Raw genomic sequence first — 26,313 nt, 5'->3', positions numbered from 1 at the left:
TATTTTTGTTTGTTTAACATCTAAGGCCAGGTACTGGTTTGCAGACATCTGTAGAGTCCTGGTGAAATAAATGCAGCTGAATGAAAGATACCAGCTGATGACAAAATCCATCACGTCTGGTGCACTCCGAGGGAATATTAAAGTAGATAATGAGCAATATAGATCACTGTGATGGTGCTGCTGTAATCCAACAGCAGAGATCTTGTCCCTTCACATCCCTGAGCACTGCTCATGCTGGTGCTAAGCAGAGCTGTCACATCTCCCCGCCTGAGGTTTTTTAGTGTAGGGGGAAAAAGGAAATAAAAACCCAACCAAACCCGAACACCAAACCCCATTTTGATTTAAGGTTTAAACGTGCCAGCCTATCAGACAGGCCTGACAGGTGATTAAATGTCTTGCTGTTCTGACTGGAGGCACAGGGGAAATGCTTTTCTTTCAGGACCACGGTGTGTGTGTGTTGTATTGTGCAGCCCCTAGGGAAGCAGCTGAGAGAGGAAGGCATTACCCAGAAGGGAAAGGGCTTATTTGGTTATGAACCTGCATGTGCCGTATGAGAGTAAAAGCAAGAAGCAGTATAGATTCAGGAGAAAATACAGCCTACTATGAATTATAATGCATGATATATAACTCATAATAATAGAAATAAATGCAGGATAAAATACTTTAGGGCCTTGAAAAACTTTGCTCTGTGTAACTTTAGAAGGCAAGTGCGTGCATCTTGCTCACTGAGTGGCTTCTTTCCCACTCCACACCCACGAGGTGCATATACAGGATAGCACAGGCCCTTCCAGCAAAGCTCTAATTGCAGCTTCTGCCGGAGTGAGGGGTGCCCTTCAACGGGAGAGAGGGAAAGGCAAATCCTATGGCCCCAAGCTTGAAGGGGATTCATTACCACGCAAAATGGCTGAGGAAGCAAGTCTGCAAAATGGCTTTCACTCCCAATAGCTGCTCATTAGCAGCACAAACTGTCATGATAAAGAATTCAAACGCATTCAAGCCAACCAACCCTCTTTAATGTGCCAGGCATAGCTTCTTATGTTAAATAATACATTTTCTCCCACACAGCAGCAGAACATCTCACCTACTTTCAAGCTTTTATAAAAATCACAGTATTTGAGTAATTCCCATCCTATCAAAGAATGTTTTTAATATCAGCTGGAGGAAAGGGGTCACTCTCATTGCTGGCAGTTTCCACCACCAAAGTATATATAATTTGATTCTACGTAAATCATGCAGTGCAACTCTTCGGAGAATACAGATCTCCGAACACAACATAAAACACTCAGCAGAGTCCACAATAACACTCGAGCACCATTTTGAAGTGAATTACTTGAAGCCATGTACCAACTGCTATCTTTAAACCCACTAGTTTACACGCACTTGTACTTTGAACACAATCCTCAGATCAATACTACTCACCCAAATAATTGTTTTTAAGCTCTTAAACAAGAAATTCCCTCTACTGCAAAGTGTGCTACCAGCTAAATATGACAGAGAAGATGTTTCAAGATTCTAGCTGCTCTTATTTGATGGGGAATGGGACAAAAGTAAACACCAGAGGCAAACAAACAGCCCAACATGAAACACACTGAAATGCAGGAATATGATTTACAGCACAGAAGAACATTCTTAGCCCTCATTATGAAACATTTAACTCCTCTGGTTTGGAGATTTCAGGGATCAGACAGGAGATTTTTTTTTTATACAATACATGGAAGTCTGTGTTTGTACCACGTGTAATTGGAAAATGTTGGCAGGGTGCACTCTTGAAACCTGTTGGCTGCAGCCTCAGAGCCCAGGGTTGGAAAACAATCCATACAAAGAACTGGCAGTATCAGGTTTGCCCTGCAGGGTTACGAGAAGGTCTTTAGAGAGCCCAAGACTGTTTTTATTAACAATGGCACAGCTCTGTGCAGGGCTCAAGACATCTGCTTTGTTTTGGGGACATCTATTAAATCCCAAGGATAGCTCAAGCTGGCAGGACTCTCATTTATAAAGTACTCGCTCTGCACGCACAATTCCTGCTCCTGGGGTAAGAGATACTGCAGCTCCTGTCAGCAGCATGCTACAGTCTAGGAGCTAGGGATCCTCGAGGATCATAAAATGAATTGGCACACATGGAAAAACAAAGGCTGCGCCAGTCCACTGGAAAAGGGTAATGCCTGCTAGAAAATAAACCAGTCAAACAGCTGAAATCGGAGCTAATGATTCTGTACTTGTCTTCCCCAACTGCCACTGCATTTGGATCAAGCAGCTTTTGCAGCCAGGCCACAGAAGCAGATATTCCCTGAAATTCCTGTAACAGCTGCCTTCTGCAGCTTTGATGCAAGAATTTCTCTTGTGATTTATTCCTTCCATCTGATAATAATTTCTGAGGGGAAGCAGAACTGCTGGCTTTCCATCAGAGAAAGCCAACATGGCAGTAACAGCTTCAGAAAGAAAGATTATGCAGATCACTGTTTTGCAAGTCCATGTCTCAAGTCACTGGTGTGATTGATGCTGAAGGGCCTGGCCTCCTGCATCTCAGCATATACCATGGGAACAGCAATTCCAGGGAGCAGAAAGGCTAATTCCGAGGATGCTGCCTTTTAATCACTGACTTGTTTTGGGCTGCAGGTAGAAGGCCTCAGTACAACCCTCTCATCGGCTGGGCACAATGCAGCTGCTCACAATTAACACAACTACACATGAGGCTGATGAAGATTTCTCTAACCTGGGAAAGAACGTTAGCCAAGGTCATTAGTTTGGATTTTAAATGAAAAAGAAAGAGAAAAGTACCAAAGAGGATAATAGCCCAGAATTAATTTGTGAGGAAGAGCCTGGAGATGGCCAAACTTCAGCTGCCAGACACAGTTAAAACAGAGCACCATCAACACCAGCTAAAAGCAGCACATTTTATCCTCTCTTCACACAGCATATTCCCAGATCAAGTGCCAGAGGCTCTGTAATTGCTAAGGTGGGTGCTCAAACCCAAGCCCTGCAGAGCAGCATTTTACATCGTGTGAAGCAATTTAAGCCCTCCAGCCTGGGGTGGGGGCAGCAGTGGAAATTAAGATGAGCCAAGAACCCAGTTTCCTTTTGGGAAATGCTGGGCATCACTTTCAGCAAAGTCAGGGGTACAGAAGCAAAGCCTCTTGTACACCTTAAACTCTTGTGTAAGAGATGAGCAACACCAGAGCAGATCCTGACCCAGCACAAATTTAAGGACTTCATTAACTCAGTCCCAGAAAGTCACTACTCATAACTGCACAAAAAGTTCTTTTTTTGAAGACAAAAAATATGTCTATATTATCATCTCCAAAGTCACAAATAATGTCTCCTATTTCTAAGTATATAATTGATGCCTGGGATTTATTGTGAAAAGTAAAGGCCACTATTATAATGACTTCACTAAAAGTCATGAAATATTGTGGAAATGAAAAACTGCAGAGTCCTCTGGCACATTTGGCTCGGGAATGGGCAATATATTTGCAAGTAAAATCAGTTTAAGGTATTATATAATTGGATGAATAATAAAAAAATGCTCATTAAAGCATCAAAGGATGCTGATATAGCAAAATGCTCTCCTCTGACCTTCAGTGCTTTGCATTGTCCATTTTAACTGTTTCTTGCCGCCTGCCAAACAGAATAAATCCAGACTTTGGAATTACTCTTCAGCAACCCCCACTTTCAGCCATTTCCACCATCCATTTAAAATGCTCTTTTATCCCTCTAAGAGGTTCCTATGCAGTGGTGGGTCCTTGTGAGCTCACCCTGGTTCACTGCTGTAAGAGGTCATCAAGAGAAAAATGAAACCATTTTCTCAACCTACTAGTAATCAATAGTTATATATGGGACAATTAATCTTAAAAGATGGTTGTTCCTGATTTTTTTCCCAAAATATCACGAAACTACCACAGAAAGTTGGTCTCCATGGAACTGAATCTCTGTGGTCAAAGTTAAATGCATCTCTCAGACATGATTCTGTGAGATGACAAGCCAAATAAGCACATGTAACAGCTATTATTCTGTTAGCCATAATTTCAATCAGCAGGCATCAAACATCATTAGCTGTGATAGCTTTGGGATTTTGAGAGGGTTTTTTTAATGAAATACAGTCTTAACGGAATACTGCGAGGTGTATTGTAATTATGTATCAGCTTGGCATTTGGCTTTCCCTCCAGGGAACACAAAAAGACAGTAGATGTGAAGAAAAATGACAAAAAGGAAGCTCTACAAAAACTCTCAACAGAAAGGAAGGGAGAGGAAAAAGCCAGAAGCACAGATCTTAAGCTACCAAAAGGTACTAGGAGTATATTTTAACATCTCTCTTTTTTTTTTTTTTGGTAGCTTATTTTTGTAAAACGGAAGTAGCTCAGATTTGCAAGTTCTGGAGCATAGGAGGAGGTTCAAGTGTTAATGATGAATAATATTGTGGTAAGAGATTGTTTTTTAATAAAGAAACCTCAATTTATTATTATAAAAACCCATTTTATAGGTTTAAAAACTTGTATGGTACCTAGCCATGCACCTACCAATTTCCTTTTGTAAGATACTATTTTTGGTAGGTGTTTTTAAATGGGCTTTTAATACAAAACCCCATTAGCACTGGTTCTATAACCAAAGCTTTAGTTGCTCCAACTTGGATGTCCACAAACCATTAAACACATGTTCTGTTCATTTAAACAGCTTCACAAATACTATTAATAATTTTCCAACTAGTGAAATTATTTTCATATTAAAAATGAATGCAAACAGAAGCCAGTAATGGTCCATTTCATAAGCAAGACATACAGGGGAAGAAAATATTAACAAGCTCTTGCATGTTTTTACTTGCTATTTACATTCAAACATGATAAATGTTTTAGGAATATTTAATACACATGGCAAAAATGCCACTAACACAATTCGAACCCTTCCTCCAAGGACCCATCTCCACCATCATTCCCAGCTGATCTCGTTAACTGCAGCTACCAGCACCAAGTACTTCTGCAGAGCAGAAGACACAAGCCATAAGGTAGATGCAAATGGTTCCTTTTTATTTTTTATAGCAAGATAAGCCACTGCAAATTGTGTTTATGGTTACTAGGCAGGAAAAGCCGCTTCAGACGAGACCAAAGAACAGTAAGAAGGGCTTTGTTTTGAGCCACAGTGTTTCCACCCTCACTCAATTAGGCACGAGGGACCTTTTCTCCCTCACATAGCAAACACCTCTTCCCCTCAGTCCTCCATTACCAACATTTGGGGGGAAAAAAGCCCCAAAAGCCCCAAACAAACAATTCCCCCTTACATAAAGGCCTTCTTTTTCAGGGGTATTGCACAAGAAAGCAAGTTTTTCATACACGTGGTTCCTAATTTAAATATTTTAACAGAAAAAACTTGATAGCAAAAGCAACAACAAAAAACCCCAAACACAACCCCCCACCAAACCCCAGTACTTTCAAATACCCAGACTATTAAATTAAACCTCATAAACCTCACAAAGCATGAACATACACAACCCTCAAGTTCACAAAACCCACAAACTTCTCCTGTCCGAATAACAGCTCCCTTTTCCTGCCTAAACCAGGCCCCACACGAAGATGGCTCAGCCCTCAGGCCCTTACCTGGCTGCCGCCCTCACAGAGAAGCTGCCACCCTCAGCCATGTAGGATCCAGGGACAGGAATATCCCACAGCCATGAGGCATGCAGGGACAGGAATATCCCCCAAAGGGAGCAGGAGAACTGCCCAGTTTGGCCGCTGAAGGGGGAATGCAGCCTGGCCAGGGGAGCACACCCAGCTGCAGGAGGTGATGCCTCAGGCTCCTGGGGCTCCCCCACAGCTGAGGGCAGTTACTTGATTGGATGTGCTGCAATCAGCCCCTTGATTTTGTTCACCTGTTCTTACCCTGCAGTTTTGTAAAGTCTTTGTATCACCTCCATAAATTGTGTTTAATCCAGAGTATGTGTTTCCTTTGACAATGAGGGAGATAATATTCTGTTTTCTATAGTGTGATCCTTGTACCAAATGTCAGACGAGTTGCTCACTTTACTCCCAGTTTCCACTTTGACTAAAACTAGCTCTAACAACCTACCCAGTGCTGCATCTTTTTGACACAACAGAGGTTTTTCAAGTGTTACTTGTCTTTCACATCAGTCCAGACAAAAGACTGACTGAGTTCAGCAAATGCAGGACAAACCCCCTTGTCTGTAGCTGAACCACAGGCTGATGAAGGGACCTGAAAAATCAGTGAGTCCTAAAGGGGAGATGCCCCAGAGGCCCCTCTGTCCTCTTGGCCATACACTCAGGGCTGATCAGACATTTAAATACTCCTGCAATGAATAAAAGGAAGCAAATGCCCATGTCTGAGAACTGTCATCGTGTAAGCTGACAGAAATGATTCAACACAAATGGGGAAAAGACCAATGAAATGCTGTGAGGGCTTTTGTTTTCTTTGTACATATATCCCAGATGGACTGGGTAGGACTGCGGCCACATGAAACAACTAAGTGTAGGTCTATTAAATTCACACCCAGCCAATGCCACATGTGCCATGAGTTAGCCAGGTGTATGTATGTGTGAGGGCTGTGTGCACTGCATTTTATGTTATTTCTAGTAGAAAGCCACACAGAATTAAATCTACAGGTTTTGGTGGTTTCTCGTGTTGCAAACCCCTTGTCCACATGGTTGTTTTCTTTTCATCCTTCAAGACAGGAGGCTCCTTCTGTGTACAGATAGTATTTCCCATCCTTACTTTGAAAATGCTTCACTGACGAGTCCCTAGACCTTGATCTACTCTCCTTAAGTCACTGAGAGGATTTTCAGCTCTTTGGGAGGGCTCAGAAGAATAAAGCTTCACTTTAAACTCTTCACTGAGCCACCTTGGACTGGTTTTCTCTGCCCTCACTCATGTGGAGTCTTGTGGTTGCTGCATTTTAAGTGATTTAGAGGAAAACCCACATGAAAACATTGCACAGTGAAAGCAAAAATGGTACAGGGTTCTGGAAATGTGATACCAAGTGTCATTACTGAAGGCTGTATTGCAGCATTTTCAATTCTGTCTTGGGAAAAAGTCCACTCAGTGCCTTATCCGTAAAGGGGGATGGTCAGGGAACAGGAGAAGCTTCCCTGCAAAGGTTTGGATATATGTATTGCCACAGAACAAAAGGAAAATGAAAAATAGGCCTTAAAAGCCAAGTATGTTAGAAAATCATTTTCCCGGGCCAGAATTTACTATGAATAGATCTTTTCAGACCTAAGCAGTGCTAAGAAAGTAAAGGCTTCTCTGAAGCCAGGTTTCAGCCAAAAAAAGGTGTTCCTTTATTTCTCCTTCTCTCAATAAGCTCCAACTCCTTTCTGTTGGTTCTGCCCCTTTCTTCCTACACTAAGTAAAAAAAAACCCAAAAAAATCCAGAAAGAGTGGAGCTGGACAAGTTTGATAGTTGGGCTCAATTCTTACATTTGTAAAGAGGTGTTTTTTTATCAGAATGGCATCCACAAACTGAGAAAACAAACTAGAAATCTAACAACAACAACAACAACCACCTCTGTGGTTTTATCTGACAGATTGAAAGAGGTGTGGAAACAGCCTGTCTCTCTAATATCCCTTTCCTATGTCAACTCATGCGGAAAAAAAATCTCCTTACACTAAATAAAGCTCATGGAATGTATTCTGAAGTCATCTCCCTATATATAAAACAGATTTCTTTCTCACGTCATGCTGAAGTGATGTCAAAAATGGTTTTGACTTGAACCATGTTAGAGAGCTGAGGGCAGTTTCAGTGCTTGCTCTGCCACACTGGATTTACCTGGAATCAGACAGTCTTGATGGCACAATCTGAGAAAACCGCTTTTGTAGCCCTGATGGCAATGGGCTAGAAAATACACTCTAATAATAATAATAATAATAATAATAATAATAATAAATGAAAATAGGTTAGTCCTTACCTAAAAGCCTAGGATCACTTTCTGCTAGGCAATCAAGGCTGAGCTGGAGAATTCTGCTCCAATTTCCAGCATTATTGACTGTGTGGGATGTGTCACTTCCCCAAACATCTGTCTGCACACGTTGTGTAACTTTTGTAACCTATCAATCACTGTGTTGTTTCTTGTTAATGGAGAGACCAATTTTTGTCAATATACTGCTAATCAATATATTACAGGAGTTGACTGCAGCTGCAACAATCCCAAACATTTATTAATCCCATCAGGAGCAAGGCTGAGTATAAAAGCTGTAAACTCACCCAAAACACCCACAGGCTTGTAGATTTCACCCAGTTTAATTTTGTATGCACGGGCTTTACCACAGAACTAAGGATTTATACACCAGCTACTTGCTTTGAATGAATTACCAGCAAAAGTCCAATTCTGCTTAGAAAGCCAATGAAATTCACAGCCACGAAACCGATGCCGAGTTCTTAAACACTCCAAGTACTGCACTTGTTTATCAGGCTTTATTGACAGGAACTCTGCACCCGAGCCCAGGGCTCAGATAATTGGTAAGGGTCTATGACAGGATGTTAATTCACTTCAGCAGAGGAGAGGGATCTGTGAGGGCCCCTCGTTTTACAAATACGACTCCACAATACACATCAGCAGAATTCCTAAGGGCCACAGCTCTGGGGTGCCATGGGGCTGGATGCCCTCTCCATGCTGCTTCCTCTTAGCTCTTTTTGATATTCTCTAGAGAGCTACTAAAGGAAAAAAAATTGCATTTCAAACACTTCCTTGGACAGCCCCAGAAGTCTCAGACAGATGTCTGTGAGCATGTCTGAGTGAAAGTCCACCTGCAGAGCTGTAAAGCACCACCTTTTAAAATTAAGGTGATTTTTCTCCATCCTTGGGGCTGCTTACCTAGACAGTGCTTTTAAAGACTAAGAATTCTGTCCCTGAAGAACTGTTCTTCCAGCTACAAGTTGGAAATCCAGCCCTGGAGCAAAACATGGAATCTTAAGTGCAAAGATGCCTGAGTGCCTCCTGTCTTTCAGGGGATTCTCCCAGGCAATATGTTCACGTGGGATTTAGAGGCTTTAGTGCACAGCCCCTTGAACTTACAAGTACGGCCACAAAAATCACCCAAGACACTGCTTTTTGTGTCATCAGAGTGCTATTGTTCACTACACCAAATCATGGCAATGCTTTTGGTCTCATACAAACAGTGCATGGACACCACTCATTTCATAGAATCATTTAGAATAATTTAGGTTGAAAAAAGCCCTTAGGATAATCAAATCCAACCAGTGCTTCCATCCCGTGCTGGAATTCACTGGCAGGATTTGTTCATGTTAGCTGCCAATATTTCAGTCTGGAGACAGAACTGGTGGGTCATTCTAATGCCAGTCATTCACTGACAGAATGAAAATTATCTCTGCTAGGATTTGGGATTCATTCGGAATGCTTTGCCTACCTGTGTGATCAACAACCTTTTACACTGTTAACATGATGAAATGTTAGCTGGAAAGCAGTGGACCGGAATTAGCTTCTTACCATGTCTCTGGCTGAGAAACACAAGGTGACCTCACAATTTAAAACCTGACAAAATTTTAAATTCCCAACTGTTACTTAGCTTCCCGTCAATGCTTGCTCTGTCTCCTTCATCTTGCTTGATTAGGCATCGACTGTGATCAAATTATCTTTCCCTGGGAATGGAGAGACCATCTGATACATTCTGGCTCTGAACTCCACTGGATTTCCCTGAAATACCATTCAATAGAGACAATTTCCTGCATATCTCTTTTTCATTGCAGTGTTTTCAACTGTACATCCTTATATATGCATAACTTTGTTCTTTTCATACAGGAATCTTTGCCAGGCTGCTGTGTTACCAACAGGAAAGGTGGCAAACCCTGCCAAACCTCTACAGAAAGGGTCAGTGTCCCTATGACTCAGAGATTTTGTTGGGAGAAATGGGATGAAACTGAGTTAAGGTAATTGGGCTGAGCATAGAGAAGAGGTGAAAGGGCTCCTCACATATGAGGCTCAACTCTGATTTTAATGCAAGCCACCAGAACTGTACCACCACTTTAAAAAAGTAACCTGTGTTTGGAATGATAAAAAGCCATTTAAAAGAGACTGGGTAGACTGAACAGGAAGAAATAGATTAATAGATCTCCATGTGAGCATAATTGATTTTGGGCATGTACTCCACAAACCCTTCACCAATGATTTATCTTCATTTGGGGGGTATAACACCGAGTTCAATCAGGTCCTCAGAGAGACATCCATCAAATGCATCATCAGCAAAGAAAAGTGCGGCCTTCTCTTTCTATTTTATCTTTCCTTTTGCTTTCATATGACTTAAACAAAACAGGAGAACCTTTTTCTTCTAAAAATAAATAAATCACTGCTAGTTATTGAAGTAATTCTGGGACAAGTGACCCACCAGTATATACAACAATTGAATTTTCCCCTGAACCATGAATTTTCCCTTTCTCTGGGTGGCAACACACCAGTCAAGAAAGTTTGGAAAGACATGAGGAAAAGGCTGCAGTAAGAGGTTTCAACAAGGTTTGGTAAAGGTGGGGAAAAGGAATGTGTGCAAAACATCACAAAAAAGAACTAGAAGGGAATCATCAGGAAGCTGCAGCCAGGATTATAATTACTTTAAACATTCAAATATGACAAAAGAGGATGGAATAAAAACATAACAGTCAGGCATGAAACGTAAAAAGTAAATGTTACGCTATGTTCCAATCGCTGACTTTCTGATTTATCTACTTTTCCTGCACTTACTTAATTGTAAACTCTGAGGAGGAGCAATACAATTCTTTGAAATCACATTTAAGAAACGCATGGACAGCATTTGGTTTTGGGTGTGTAAGCTCACTGAAATGGGCACCTCATCTATCATATTCCACATATTATTTTTTGTGACATTTAAATAACATTGAACTCCATCAGGGCAGAAAGCAAATGGAAATTTTGGGAACATTTTCCCAACTACTTCCCTTGCTTTTCATAATTTTTGACTAATCAGGCCAGGGGGGTGCAGGGGATACACGTGATAAACACAGAGTTCAGACATTTGCAGGTCTGTAGCTTCCTCCTCATGATAATTCACAGACACATGGAAAAGCTGAGGTAGGAAGGCATCTTTGGTGATCCTACAGTCCAAGCACCTCTCAGAGCACAGTCAGAACAGGTTCCTTAGGACTGTGTCCAGCTGGACAAAGAAAAAGCCCAGCAACCAAAAAAACCCACAGCAATAAACAATTGGAATTCCCTGAAAATCAACTTATATCCACTGCCTCTTGCCCTGCTAAGATTTTGCATTCAAAGCAACACAGGGAAGCAAACAAAAAATTATTTCACTTTTTCTCTCAAGTTCAGAAACCCAGAGCTGAGCTCTGAAGTCACACTGCCAGCCCCTATGCTTAATCTACAAAAATAATGAAATGGGATCAGTTACAATGAAATACAATCCCCAAGTAATTGAGACAGATTCAGATTTAATTCATCTTTGCAAAGGAGTTGGAAAAGTTGATGGTGGAAAAGGTAATTTTTCTTTTATAAAACAGCTCCCAGCATGAGAAAGACTTTTTTCCTCTAAAAAAAAACGACCTAAGCTGAAAAGAAATATCCCTCAACAATGGGAAACCTGATCCTGCGTGAAAATGTAAGCAGAATAGGAATTAAATTAGTAAAATATCTTCAGCTTTCAGAGGACTAAAAATTGGGAATCATTCTGTGGTACTCTCCTGGAAAGCCTAACAGCACTAGCGAAGGGCAAGGTTTTCCTGAAGTTCTGTTAAAGCATCCTAGACAAAATAACAGGGTTTAAGCAACTACTCCTCTGTTATCTCTTAGATCTGAGTGGGTAAAGTGCTTATTGCTGCTGGCTCAAATGTGTGTGGAATAACAAAACATGTCTGTGAGTGTTACTGAGCACGGGGAGATGGGAATTCCTGCTCCAGCCCCTGGCTGGGTTTCTGTCTGGTTCTGGGGCAGATCTCTTGGCAGCTGGTATCAATACTGCACTTCCCTGGACCGTATAGACACAAGGCATGGATTTTGGTGCCACTGGGGCACTGCTCCCCTACATGTTTGGGGGACCTAAAAGCAAAGGTCTGTTTAATCACTAAAATGAATTATTTTGCAAAAAAGCAGAAATCAGTCTGACTTTTAAGCCAGGAATACTCCTGTTTGTGATCATCCAAGGAGCTGGCAGCAGAAACCATGTGCTATGACATCAATGGCCAAATGTTTTACTCTGAGATTATCCATGGAGAATAACTGCATTCAACCTTTAATCTGCAATTTTCTATGGACCAGTACATTTCAAACTGACAATTTCAAAAGGCCAAACACCACTGTCAAAACCTTCAAATAATTAAACTTAAAAACAATACAAATCAACTATTTCTCCAAGGCAGAACTGGTCACTGAACTGTCTTCTGTGTGTGCAGGGACCTCAGCTACACAATGCCCTGTTAGTACTCCACAAAGAAGTAGGATCATGTAGTTTTATTCACTATACAAAATCTTCTATTAAAAATTATGGTCCTTGCCTTCTATTTTATGAATATTTAAAATCTCTAAGTGCATTTTTTACGTTCTCCATCACTGAATACCACAGTTCCCTTTGTGTTCAATGTGCTGATTTATTCCCACTGGCACCAATAACAGGTAATAGAAAAGACCCCACAGCATTATTAATTACCATAGGCATTAATTAGATGTTACACATGGGAACAAGACAGATGGCAAGACAAACAGGAGTCAGACAGACAGGTATGGCTGAGTACCTCACACTGTCCTGGAAAGATGGATGATGCCTCTCTAGGTGTGTGAGCTGATAGGGAATGACCTTCGTTGATGGAGAAGACACACGGTGGTAAGAAATATTAATGATGAGACAAGTACCAGAAACTTCAGGTATAGGAGAGATGTAAAAACAAAGGAACAAGCAAATGTTTCCTCAGCTCAACTGCGTCCAGTAATTGAAATAAATGGAACATCCCAGCTGAGGAAGGGAATGGCATCTGCACTGAGTGACAATGATCCCATGCTGAAGGATGGCTGGTGGCTCCCTACAGCTGCTGCTCGCTTTGCTTAATCATCTCCCAGCAGGAAGAGTGATAACATGCCAAAGGCATCCATCCTTCTTTTTTCTCCCCTCTAATTGCTATTTTACTTTTCAAATAATTGACAGAGCTTAGTTATGCATTTTGTATTAGCCCAGAAGAGCTGTGGGAATGGGGAACACAACCCAAGCCCTTCCATCCCAGCTGCTGCAGGATCAAATGACGGACTCTCTGCTCCTCTCTCCTGGTCATCCCATTACCATGACCCCCCTCCCTGTCAGTGAAAAGAGAGAGAGAAGAAAGACAAAGGAAATATTTTGCTTGAACTCCTTGCAGCAAAATACATCTCCTAAACCCAGAGTTTTTAATGTCATATTCACACAGTATGGTAGATGAAATTCAAGTGAAGGGGTTGCCCCTTTCTAATAGGAAGGGATGTGTAGTAATGATATTCAGGTGCTGTGCAAGAGATCAGAACGAAGTGATCCTCAGTTTGTTTCCACGGGAGCCCTGTCCATGCTCTTTCCCACCCCAAATAAGCAGCATTAAGCCCACTGGGTTTGGTAAGGGTGTTTACAGACACCAGAGTCCTTGCCTTTCTGAGCCTCCCCTCATCTGTTGCCCGACCCGCCACATGCAATCCTGCATTTAAAATGGGTACAAGAGACTTGGGTCAGGCAGCAGAGAGCTCTGCAAGCTGCAAGAGCTCGGGATTTATTGGTTTTGTCCAGGGATCCACTGGCTGGGGAAAGTCCAGGGATAGCCCAGTGATAGCCCAGGGATACTGTGCCCAGCCTCAGCTCCCACTGCAGCTCTGCACCCACCAAGGGGCTGGGACAGGCTTTGGTGCGACAGCAGTTTTAGGGTTCTTGTCCTGGGACAAACAAATCTTGTGGTGGCCTCTGTTACCTCCCAGCTAAGGCTGACGAGAGCCTGTCTGTCTGTCTGTCTGTCCCTTTGTGCTATGTGATAGCTGATGGAACTCAGAATAAATGCCCAATTCCTGCCCAGCTGGAGATGACAGCCAGCAGATCCTCGCCCCAGGGGGTTCTCTTATCCCTTTTTAGCATTTGCAGACAGTAAAGTGATCACAGCTTTTCCTTCAGCCCAGGGGGATTTCACCAAGCACATCTTTATGCCAAGTCTGGCATGTCGCTTCCGTGATTGTTTGGATGAGGCAGCATCAGATTTGTTAGAAACCCAAAGCAGAGTCCGTCTCCCACTTAGAGCACAGTTAACCCACATCTTTATCCCTACAAACATCGAGACGTGGCAGGGCCAACACATAATTAAACAGCCAGTTTAATTGGTGTTATCAGTAAACAAATGCTGTTGTTTCTCCATATCCTAAAAAAGATCAAGTTTTCCATGTTACATCCAATGATTTGTTTTCAAGGTTTTCTGTGCAATTGCTTTCCACTGGGCCAGAAAGCAGCTAATCAGCTGAAGGCTCTGCAGTGGGCAACTTGACAGACAGTTAATAGCTTTAAAAAAATTTTTTCTATGACCTGCCAAAGTTATTTAGGTTTTCTTCAAGGTTTGTAATACAGATCTATGTGCCAATTTATTTAAATTATTTTCCAGTATACCTTGAAAATCATGGAAAATCGAAATAAATGGATAAAGCATGGAGTGCAAGGATGTGTTGCTCCAGACTGTCTCCTTGGCTTCATCTTCACATAAGCACAGAAACAATAATAACAGTCAAATGTAAAGAAATTGGGAAAACATCAGCTTAAGCATAATTAATCACTGTATCACTGAATAACGTTACTGTATTACTGAATAAGTTACTGTATTACTGAATAACACGAAGAACAAACAATACATACGTAGCTCAGAGAGAAATCCAGATTTTTCATGAATCTTATGGAAAGATGTGATCATTATCAACTTCACAATATTTTAAGATGACTGTTTACATGTTAAGTCTTACAAAAATCTCACATTCATCTCTCTAATTTCATTCTCTGAGTTTTAAGGGAAAATCCCACCTCCCACCCAGCAAGGAAAGCTGAGGAAACTTCAGATGGAAATCTCCAGCGGATGTATTAGAGCTATAAAACTTAGCACATGAATTGTGGCATGGACTCTTATACATTTAGTGCAGCAATCCTGGGATCTCTATGACAACAATCCCAACAGATGCTCTCTGAATGCTGCTGCTGCACAAGGCACTTACTGTGCTTCTAATGGGAAAACCACTATGCTGATTCCCACAGATTATTTTTGGAATGAGAAATTGCTTGTTACGATATTTTACTAAGAATATGGAGAGGGGGTTGCACTGAAACATGTAAATGATCTAAAATTTGGGCTGAGTACAGACACAAAAGCAGGAGTTCAAGGTGATGTCAGTGCTCTCATGCTTCTTCCTTCTCTCCTACGGAAGATCATTAGGAATTGACTGGTTTGGGCCCAGAATAGCTCCAGGAAGCCTCAGCTGCAGTTCAAGCTGCATCATGGACCACAAGAGAATTAGAAAGGAGATCCCTTCACCTTCCACACTGGCTGGGCTGCTCACCAGCCATATCCCTATCTGCCCATTTATTTGTGGTTAGAGATCAGTGGAGAGCTGCTCCAGTTTTGTTTCATGAGACTGGAAGCAGTCAGAGGTCTGTCTGGTCCCTCTGCCAGGGCAGTGGCCACGTGCACTGCTAAGGACACGGGTAGAGTCCTTTAAATGTCTCATCCCACAAAACCCTATTTTCTTTCTTTTATTTTTTCTGACATAGGAACGGGCTGAAAGCAGCCTCCCCTGTTTGCAGCAATGCCTGTTTCCATGGCACCCAGAGAAGCAGCTGATGGCCTTGTTATAACAAAAACTCTAATAAATTTCAACAGATTGCTGGGAATTGCTTTTTTTTCCCCCCTAAACCCAGACAACTCTCCATTCCTGGAACCACCTCCTATATGGTCTGAAACTCTATGGTGAAGTTAAACTCTTCATAGTGATGATAGTTTTTTTAAACAAGAAATAAAATTTAACATGCATCCCTCAGAGAGAAAGAAAAAACCCAAACCTTATCAATGTTTCTTAGCTATCATGGACTTGACAGAGCTCTAAATATGTTTGTCTGATGAATCCTACCTGTGCAACATCTGTTCACAGCCACTGAAAAGCAACCATGGATGGCCTTAGAGACAGAACATCTTCCCCCTTGAACTGTGCTCCCAAAAAGCTGCTAAGCTGCTGTGCTGCCCTGTGAATTTTTGAAAAGAGATAATTGAACATGGGCATTTTACACTCAAATACACTTTTCATCACTCTGATATTCACCTCTGTAAAATCTCATGAATATGTAGCACTGTCTTTTACTTCTTTTTAGTGTCTTCCATCCCAGGTTGAGTCAATTTTAGATTCATTTGGTTTCTAAGGTGTTGATCCTGAGGATCCTTTGATTTTGTGTACAATTATAACTGAACATTGAGGAGCATTTACAAAACTGGGAAAAGCAGTGGAAGAGAATTGTCTTTTCATAGTTTCAAAGGTAACTGGAAAAGTCCAGACATTATCCCTCGTGCTTTGTTAATTATCCTGGTGACAGCCTGTGTTACACTGGTCAGGAAAGAAAATCAGATTTCAAAACTGAGGACAAAACAAAAAGCAGTATTCAAATGACTGTATGGAAAGAAAAGTAGAGAAAGCAGTACTAACATTGCATTTGAGAATTCAGTATTAATGGAAGATTTTGTGCTAAATTCAGAGTACCTGTTTGCCAGAGGTGGCCTCAATGTTGAGCATTACCAGGTTCTTTTGTTAAAGGGAATCAGTGAATGTTTGACCTGAGTATTTCTCCACATCCTGTTCTCAGTTCAGTGCCTGTTACTGCACCTGCTCTGCTCTCTGCACCCCAGCACCTCACAGACGGTGACCCAAACTCAGTAAGAAACAGCTCAAAGTATGTCTTTCCCCAAAGAACCTGTAATTCAGTTAATGAATAATAAAAATAATAGATCCTGCAGAACCATAGAACTGCATATTCTTAAACATGTGTCTTCTTGGCACACTGTGGAAAAACAACTGAAAAGCCTTAACTGAATTTCAAAGAGAAACCACATTTAGATATTAACTAATTGTCAAAAGTAACTGTCCTACAGGTAATTACAGAGAAAAATACCCAGAAATAAAATCACATGACCTTAACCAAACATGACCTCAAAGGAAATGATCTTTGGGAGCCACAGGAAGGAAAATATGGATAGGGAATAAAGTGAGACTGCTGTTCTTTAGGAACAGTAACTTAATCACTACTGTTACTGACAGATCATTTCACTATGAGAAATAACATACATTAAAACCATGGAAGAGTTTCTCACTGTTTTGGGAGACACTGCTGTAACACATTGAAATTATCACTAAGGGGTTAGAAATGCACTTTGGCATCCCAGGCTCTACCATATGGTTTGCATCCCCACTTCTTGAGGAGCTGCGCACGTGTTCTGCACAGGCACAGGGAGAGTGTTCAAACAAAACACAGCCCCAGCAATTCTCCATCTCATCCACAAAGGGCTTAATAAAATGACTGAAATTACTCCAGTTTAGCACATCATTATAAATCATTTTGCAGCCCTAATAGTCTCAGGTTCAGACATTAAAAGGACAATAAAACTGCTTAGGAAATGTTCTCTCCACTTAAGAAGCACGATGGAATTCACCAAACTTACTTCAACGTCTGGGGAATCGCCAGGAACGTTAATAAACTAAAGTGCTTGAGGAGTCTATTAATTTTGGACAGTGTGATTTATCTTCTGATACTCTTTAGAAAGTTGCCCAGACAAAACTCCTCACTGGCTGATTTTGTGTACTGTTCCCAGCGCTCCAGTAGTTTTCCTTCTGCTCCCTACCCTGGAATGGACTTTTCCCCCTGGAGATGAGAAGCCCTCTCCACACCCTTACTCGGCTGTGTCCTGCCTGCTGGAGGGGTCCAAGCAAACATGCAATTTTCCTCCAAATATATGGAAAACATGACCCAGCAGCTTCCTCCAAGGCCTTTTTGCCTGGATAATCCCAGACAGACTGCTTCCAGGTGTGAGCATCCACATCCTGCCTTCAAGCCATGTAAAAATTGCCAGTCTGCTGACAGAGCTCCACCTTATGGATTTCTATTTTTCATCTTTCCGGTTTGTTTGACAGACTGAAGGATTGAAAAAAGCACGGGTTAGCATTTGGTTTGTTTTAAAATGCTGCAAAAATTTATTCTGCTGGCATAGCACATGACCCACCCTCCAGGGAGGGACACTGTGCTGCTGTCACCATTTTTGCCGTGACACCTTTATCACTGGCTGAGCAGGACTACATCCAATATCTCATCTTCCTCTCAGCACAGCCTGAAAGTATCACTACCATCCTGTTGATCTGTGCTGGCTAACTGGCAAAAAGCTGCACTGTCTGTCCTCTCCATCAGGTTCCTCTGGTACCATGGGGGCTTTAGATCAAACCAAGGCCATATAGTTTGTCCTGGAAATATATACATTGAATTTTCAACATGCATCCCTGTAGCAAAGTATGTTAAATACCACCAAGGGAATATTAAACAACTCCAGAAAAAACTGGCATTCTACCTAATTTCTTTCTTTGTGTCTCAGGCAGGTAAATTATTAGGAATTTGCTATCAGAGAGCAAAACATTTCAATGTTCCACATGATAATAGTAATGAGACGTGCCAACAACCATAATTTGTGCATTAGGAGAGATCGAAAGGGCTGTTTAAGGGCGTGACAGTGGCTCATTTGCCATGGCACAGGGTGACATTTTGTAAACCTGTGACACGGCTCAGACTGTGCTGCGCTGCAATTGCTACATGGGCTCCTTTCCTCCTTTTCCCCATCTTGACAGGGAAAGCAATTCCTACACCTTCAACTACAAACCAAAACAAATGAGAGGGAGAGATTATTTGTGTTTGATGTGTTCTGCTTCTCGCCACTCGATAATTTCATCCAATGGTGCTGCTCCACACAACTGATGTGATTTGTTGGACTCTCTAGCAGCTAATGTTTTTATTTTGAAATTGTTATCTTATTGATTAGATTTTTCATATACTTCACATTTACTTGCTTCTATCTCCTCCAAAACACTTTCCACACTTCATTTTGTCCACAGTGCAGTTCTACTTACTTACATATTATAACACATAATTTTATACAACATAGAACGAATGCAAAGTTCATGGTCAATTTGAAAGATTAAAAGTAAGATTTAAATTCTCCTGGATGAAAGTGACTTCTGAAAAAGTTAATTATTCCTCCTTACCTCAGACTTACCCCTTAAAGCTGTCTGCTAAATCACAAGAGATCTGAAAGGATTTCACTTTTCACTCCTGGCCACAGAAGGGCACAGCAGAATTTTAAAAGCTCAAATAGTGTGTGAAACGTGAAGAGTTATTGCTACTATTTACAAAGCACCAGGAACAAGTCCTGCTTTCAATTATTTCTGAAGATACTCCACTGAGTCTGATCCCCCATTGCCCTGCATAATATATACATTTAAATCTACACAAAGTGGGTTAGAAAGCACTCCTGGTCTGCTCTGCAAACATTTCAGCTTGAAGTGACACCGATAAAGAGCCACAAGAGAGACACTTGTTTCTAAAAAAGATGCTTTAGGCTAACAGAAAATATTATCAATAAACCTTCTGTGTATTTGAGGAGGGGAAAAATAAGCTGTATTTCTAATGTGCCCTGTCAAGGCAGCTGGCTACAGTTCTCATTGGGTTTAATGGGATGTATTTGGTTTCTGCTGAAAACAGAGTGGAAACGGAACATCGGTTTCACAGAATATGTTATTAACATCTCTTATCTGAGAGATTATTATCTCATATAATATGATTTCTGGAGCAGTATTAGCCCGGGAAAATCCCAGAGACATGCAGCCTGTGGCTGGGAGAGGTCAAGCACAGTTGTATTTGCAGAGAGAGAGCAGAGGAGAAGGAAAGGTACCTGCTCAGGTCCTCAGAGAGCTGCTGCCCTCTGGCCTTGGGCTCCCTGCAGAGCACGTTCAGGCCTCAGGTGGGCATGAGGAGAAGGACTGATCCTGAGAGCCACCTCCAGGCTGGAAAGGCTGGAGCAGGGTGACCATCACCCTGGATCAGGGTGGAGAGAAGGGTCACCCACAGGACTGCGGAGGGTGTCAGCACTGGGCATCGGCCGCAGGGTGCTCTGAGGAGAGTCCAGTGCCCACAGCTGGTTCCAATGGGTCTGTCCAGCTCCAGAGGCTGTGAGAGTCAGCAGAACCGAGCCCTTTTGGGTGCTTGACCTTTGGGAACCCTCCTGCGGCACAGTGTGTTGTGTCCTTACAAATGGTGTCAACTCCAACATACAAAGACCCCATGTTCCCACAGAGAAGGCAGGGGAAAGTTCTGTGGGATGTGCTGTGAGAATATCTGCTGCTCGTACATGTGGTAAAAACCACGGGGTTGAACTGGGGTTTTACAGCATTCTTAGAAGAGAACTTTGGAGGAGGAGGTTTGTGTCAGCTCCGTGACACGACCTTTGCAGCAGCCGACGGGCTGATTAGCTCAGCAGCCCATCAAAGCCTCACCACCACCACTGCCTCCCCCACATCCTTCCCCAGGGCTTTGCTGCTTTACTGCCAGTGAGTTTTGCAGTAACTCCTGGCTTTCCACAAGCCATTTGGGGTGACTGAATCCAGGATCCCTTCTCTTGTCTCTGCGTGCTCCCAGCAGAGCCTGCAGAGCCCCGCACACCTTCCCCAGGCACCCCCCTGCTCCTGTGGGGCTGCACCCCAGGGCTGCAGGTGAGGCCACCCAGCACCGTCTGGGCACTGGGAGGGATACCCCGGCACCTCCTGGAGCCACAAAGCCTCCAGGCAGGAGGAAAGGGAGCAGGATGGCGGCAGTGCTCACATCAGTCATCTCCATGCCCTAACACCCATGCTAACGGCAGAACCAGAGTTCCGGCACCTTGCACAGCGTCAGGCAACATGAGAACATCTCCTCCAGGATGAAATGTTTCCACGTTATCTAATTAGGTGTGGCCTAACAAATAAGTTAGAGCAGTACTGGATGTTAGAATTTAATCATGCTGCAACTAACAATTTTTGTCAATCCTACAGGAAAAGAGGCAGCATTGTAAGTGAGTTGCATTCCCAGCACTGCCTGTTCCTCCTTCCTCCTGCACAAAAAACCAGGAACGCCTTCTGCCAAGAGAAACGGAATCAAATAGCTCCAGACATCTGTGAGCCTCATAGTGGAGATTATTTTCCTAGAAATAAGATCATGGATTCCACAGAAAAGTATTATTGCTTTTCATGTGATAGGATACCAACAACACAGCACTGAAATGATAAATACTAGAGATGGCAGAACTGCTTGCAATAAGATGTTAAGTGGATTCATTTGGCCTCTTGGTTTTTCTTTGTTAATTCTTCATGAGCTGATTTGAACAAATAATACTTACTTGATCACTAATTCACGCAAAGATGTTTCTATCTATAGACCACTTGCAAATGATGCACTGCTACTGCTGCCTCACGGTGTAAACAATCACATAAATTATATATTATGAACTCTATTTCCTGATCAGAGACTCGCTGAAAACAAAGATGAAGTGCACAAGAAGTGTCACATCCCTTGTGACCAAACTCCTGACCTGAGTGAGAATTCTCATCTCAGTGCAGCTGTGCTCATGTATTCCCAGATTCTTGGTGCAAACACACTTTTTTGTATCAGTACAACTGGCTGGAACAACTCCCATTAACTTCCCAAATGATGAGTTTTTGGAGGACCACTTTCAAATAATATTACAGTTGCAAATATAATGTGAAGTTTGTGAGTACAGAATAAATCCTGCTCTATTAAAATAATAAACAAAAGTGACAGGATATTAAACTGAGTTTCCATGAAAACAATTCTCTGTGGTCTCCTGTGCAGGTTCCTCAGCTCAGAGCTTGATTAGACACTGCCATCGAGAGCAACCATGAGCTAAGAGCTCAGCCAGGGAGGAGAGGAGGGAGTCCAATCCAATTTCACCCCAAATTACTTTTGTTTGCTCTTTGTTTGTTTGTGTTGGTTTTTTTCCAACTGCCAAACTCAAACGACTTCAACACAAAACTGCCAGAAGGCTTTTAATCTATGAGACAGAAGCAGGAAAACTTAAACCAGTAAAAAGCCACCAAACCAAACACCAAAGCTTAAATACAACCCAAAAAGGGCTGAAACAGCCAACAAACTGATCCTGTGTAGGCGATAAACTGTAAGTAGATATAATAATTTGAAAGCTGGTCTTCATAATTCTTCATGTTTTGTCCCACAGAGCTTTTGCAGTCACAAGGAATACTTGTGAAATCCATAATCCATGGGAATATTCCATGTCTGTCCATGTGGGGCAGTAATGCTTTTGTCTCCTGCTGTATACAAATAAACACTTACGTACAGAAGAGATGAGGGCAGCTTGTGAAAGAAGAAGGAATGATCCCAGACCTGTTACAAAATAGACTTCAAGAATGTGAGGGAACTTTGTAGCGCAGCCTCCCTAAGCCCTGAACTCAGCCTTTGGAGATAAGACAGGACCTGGCAAACTGGGATGCCGTAATTGTACTTCTGGGTTTAATTTATCCATCCTAATAATACACTTACATTGATGCCAGTCCCTAAGCAATAATCTCCAGCCTCCACAGTCTCATATGCATACTTCAAGCACATGATTAAGATGACTGGAGATTTCCTGGGGGGAATATTTAGATTTAGGTTCAGTACTGCTCAACTTCGCAACAGACAGAACTAGTTACTACACATATCAAAACACATAGTAAGTAACAAATTTCAGATCTGTGGTGGGGGACACATTCATATCAGCATGACAGAAAAGCATTTATCCCACAGCTGATTAGGTTCTTGACCCACTAGTGAATGAATCAAATTTCAAACCTGATCTAAAGCATTTTTACTCTTCTTAGCCCTTTCTATCTTTTAATAAGCATGGAAATTTTCCACTTCCTGCTAGAGTTTTGATCATCTATCCCTGCAAGGAAAGTACTGCAAGGAAAATCTTGTACTTTTGCATTTTAATATGTTTTTCATCTTTTGAGTAAAGTTATCACTTATTTTTAACCATATTTATTCTTCAGGTAAGTGCGGCCAGAATTTCTTTTAAAATGTCCAAGAATTAAATCAATTAGCAGGTCTGGCCTGCTAGGAATTCTTCCAAGATCTGATACAGAGAACATAGCAAACACTCCTACAAACTTGAAAATTCTTTAAGGGGGTATCAACAACAAACTAAAAGCTTGTTGGTTTAGGCAACAGAGCATAGAAACACTGATGGAGAATTTCACCAACGTGGTATGGTAAAAGTTATCAGCAACCCTACTGAGAGAAGCACAAAGTTAGGAGGACTTCCTTTGCAAGAATAAACATGTGAAAATACCTGTCCTATCTGTGTTTAGAGTTCCACCTCCCATGCTGGTGGACAGGAGACATTTCCCTCTCACAGAGCCTGTAAGTCATAGAAAGTGCAATTTCACCATGATAAGAATTTTTAAACTATCACAGATTCAGGCAAGAGCAGCAAATTTTCTAAAGGGTTTACTTATGAAAGTCAAAGTATTTTATTTTGAGGACTGTAAATGTCTGCTCAGACTTCTGGCTGAACCTGGAGGCATTCTTTGATCTCTAGGGAAAGACAGAAGAGGCTGGGGATCTGCATGAGCTGGGGGCTGAAGCAGTGCTGGAGCTTGGGGATGTCACCCACACACTGTACTCCTGGCAGAGCCCCTTTCACCTCCGTGGAGTTTGGGAGAGCTGGAATACAAACCTCTGCCTTACAAACTCCACGTGGGATTGGTGACTCTCTACCTATCCCCTTGGACTGGGGCTTTGGGTTCAGCTGTTGGTTTTACTCACACATTGAACTGAATCCCCACAGCACAGTGACAGAGGTTTGTGCCTCTGATCCAAGCCATGCCTCGCAACTCTGCATCATTCTGATTCAGTAAAAGTAGCAACTCACTTGAGACTTTCACAGGCGTCACACTGACCCAAAGCAATCCCTTCAAAATTCTGTGAGCATTTGCAGCATCCTTATTATTCAGCATTTTTGAGCTGCTAAATCTGGGAACAGCTGTGGATAGATGCTTGGAGGATTAGGCTGTACTTTGCTAATAGGACCTGACTGCAGCATCTCAGGAAACAGTGAAAGTCATGCTATAAATAGTGAAGGTTTCTGCTACAAAATGCTTTTACATATATTAAATCAAGATGCCATAATTAAAGTAACCATTTCAGAGGAATGGATAACAAGGAAAAAGTCATTAATAATCTCTTGCCTTGTGTGGCTCTGGGAAAAGAATCTGATTGAGTCAAGCTAAAAATGCTCTGCAATTGAAACAAAATAGGTATTTTCATTGGTTTAAAACAAATTACTGGTAGTGAAAAGGATAAGGAAAACATACAAGTCTATTAGTAATACACACTGCTATAGGTCTTCTAAGGTTTTTCTAAGCATATCACAGTGTTTTCATAATCACAATCAAAACAGCTGGTTAAGTGAGTGATGCAATGTAAATTACAGAATTAAAATGTTTCAACCATTTTCCTGCAGATTTGGAATGGCTCTTTAAAGCATCTGAAGTGCCAGTGGAGTGCCAGGATTCTCTACAGTCAGTGATTGTCTGCTGTTTGCAATCAGTCTCCAATTTGTCACTCTGCTTCCAACAAAATATTAATGTAATCAGATGAAATTATCCCCCTTCCAGCCCCACGTGTGGTTTGGAGTCAGTGTTGTGTTTGCTACTGCTCAAAGTGGGTTCATGGTGCTCCAAGGAAGCAAGAGATGCTGAGAGATCAAAAGGTGACAATTTAAAAATGATACTTGAAGCAGCATTTTAAAATACCTCATGGCATCATAAAGTAGAGAGTGTCACTCTGTCCTAGGACACCATTCCTGAGATCCCAGAGGCTTCCTGGGGAAGGAGAATATTTGACACCCCACTGCAGTCTTGCTTTTGTCCAAGCAGGGCTTCAATTTACAGCAATAAAGCTGGAAACCATGAACATCAAAAATCTGTAGAGAAATTAAGTTACCTTAAGAGCACAGTGGTGTAATTAGTCACAATTAGTGGAGCTATCAGTTGTAAGTGATTAAAAATGAGGCTTAGATAAAGACGGTGAATTTGACTAAAAATGTTTCCGTTAGAAAGATTTGACCTTCTTACCCATTAAATCTGAACATTAATCCGCAGATGAAAATCAAGTTACAATTGAACAGAGACAATTACATTTCAATTTTGGTTGACAGTAAGCTCAGGTTTCAAATCTAATACAGTTATTTTGTGACCTCAGGCACCTCATTTAAAGTCCTTTCCATCTCTAAATGAAGATAATACTTCCTTGCCTTTGTGAAGAGCTTTGAAACCTTGGCTGAATTGTTATTATTTATGTGTACAGCCCTGAAAGCATAACTCAACAGGATGGCTGTGTTTGCACATCCGAGCCTGGATGTTATTGTGAGCAAAATATTTACTCTCTCTGCACCCAAATAAATTTTGCTGGAAATATTGCAGCAGATGACTACTAACACTTCACTTGCCTGCTTGTTTTTCCAAGAGAATCCTAAATAAAGTTCTGGATCCTACCAAAATGTATGTACTTGACTTTCATCACAGAAATCAATCCACTGAAATCCATGGGATTGGTCACATGCCTCTGTTCAGGCTTAAGTGCACAGCAGCAGCACAATCACAACTTAAGGGAGCACCAAATATCAAACCCATTTTTAATCCATGCAAAGTCAACACATCCTACACCAACCCCACCCCGATGCCTTTGTCCTCACATATCCCAGCTTGTCACACTCCCAACGAAGTCCTTGGATCAATGGCTACATAACTACATTGAGAGATGAAATGCACGAATTTTTCATTCATTACAGATTCTGGCTGTCCCCTGAAGAATTGCCTGATCTCATCCTCTGGGGTTTAAAAGTGTTCAACTTCACCAACAAGGAAAGGAATGAAGTGTTGAGTAATGGCAGGGGTTGATAGATACAATTTAATAGTGATGACATCAGTGAATATGTTGTCTAATTAAAAAGAGATAAAAAGAAAGATTGGTAAAAAGAAAAAAAATAAAGAAAGATTGGAAATGTATAAGCATGAAAGAAAGAGCTCTCTTTCAGCCTCTACCCTAAGAAGTTACTAAATTACCTCCCCTCAAGCTCAGGAGCACTGCCCTGTTTCCAAGGGACAGCTCTACTCTGATTACCCTCCGTGAGCAAGGGAAGGTGGTGGCAATTCAGTAGTGGAGCACAGGGCAGGAGAGCACATTCAGGGTTTCTCTGAGCAGTGTGACAGCACAGCCATGGGATCAGCACAT

At 41.8% G+C, this 26,313-nt stretch overlaps 1 long non-coding RNA gene across 2 annotated transcripts in view; it reads right to left on the bottom strand.

The window, feature by feature from the left end:
• LOC116441649 overlaps positions 1–26,313 on the bottom strand; it is a 178,983-nt gene that overhangs the window by 54,244 nt on the left and 98,426 nt on the right. For both annotated transcript variants that reach the window (XR_004239205.1, XR_004239204.1), the window contains exon 4: positions 16,074–16,185. This is a non-coding gene — a long non-coding RNA (uncharacterized LOC116441649). The remainder of the gene's footprint in view (positions 1–16,073; positions 16,186–26,313) is intronic.

The sequence above is a fragment of the Corvus moneduloides genome, chromosome 3 (assembly GCF_009650955.1).
Source record: "Corvus moneduloides isolate bCorMon1 chromosome 3, bCorMon1.pri, whole genome shotgun sequence".
NCBI classification, from domain to species: Eukaryota; Metazoa; Chordata; class Aves; order Passeriformes; family Corvidae; genus Corvus; species Corvus moneduloides.
The sequence above is the reverse complement of the archived record's forward strand: the minus strand, read 5'-3'. Positions and strand labels throughout refer to the sequence as shown.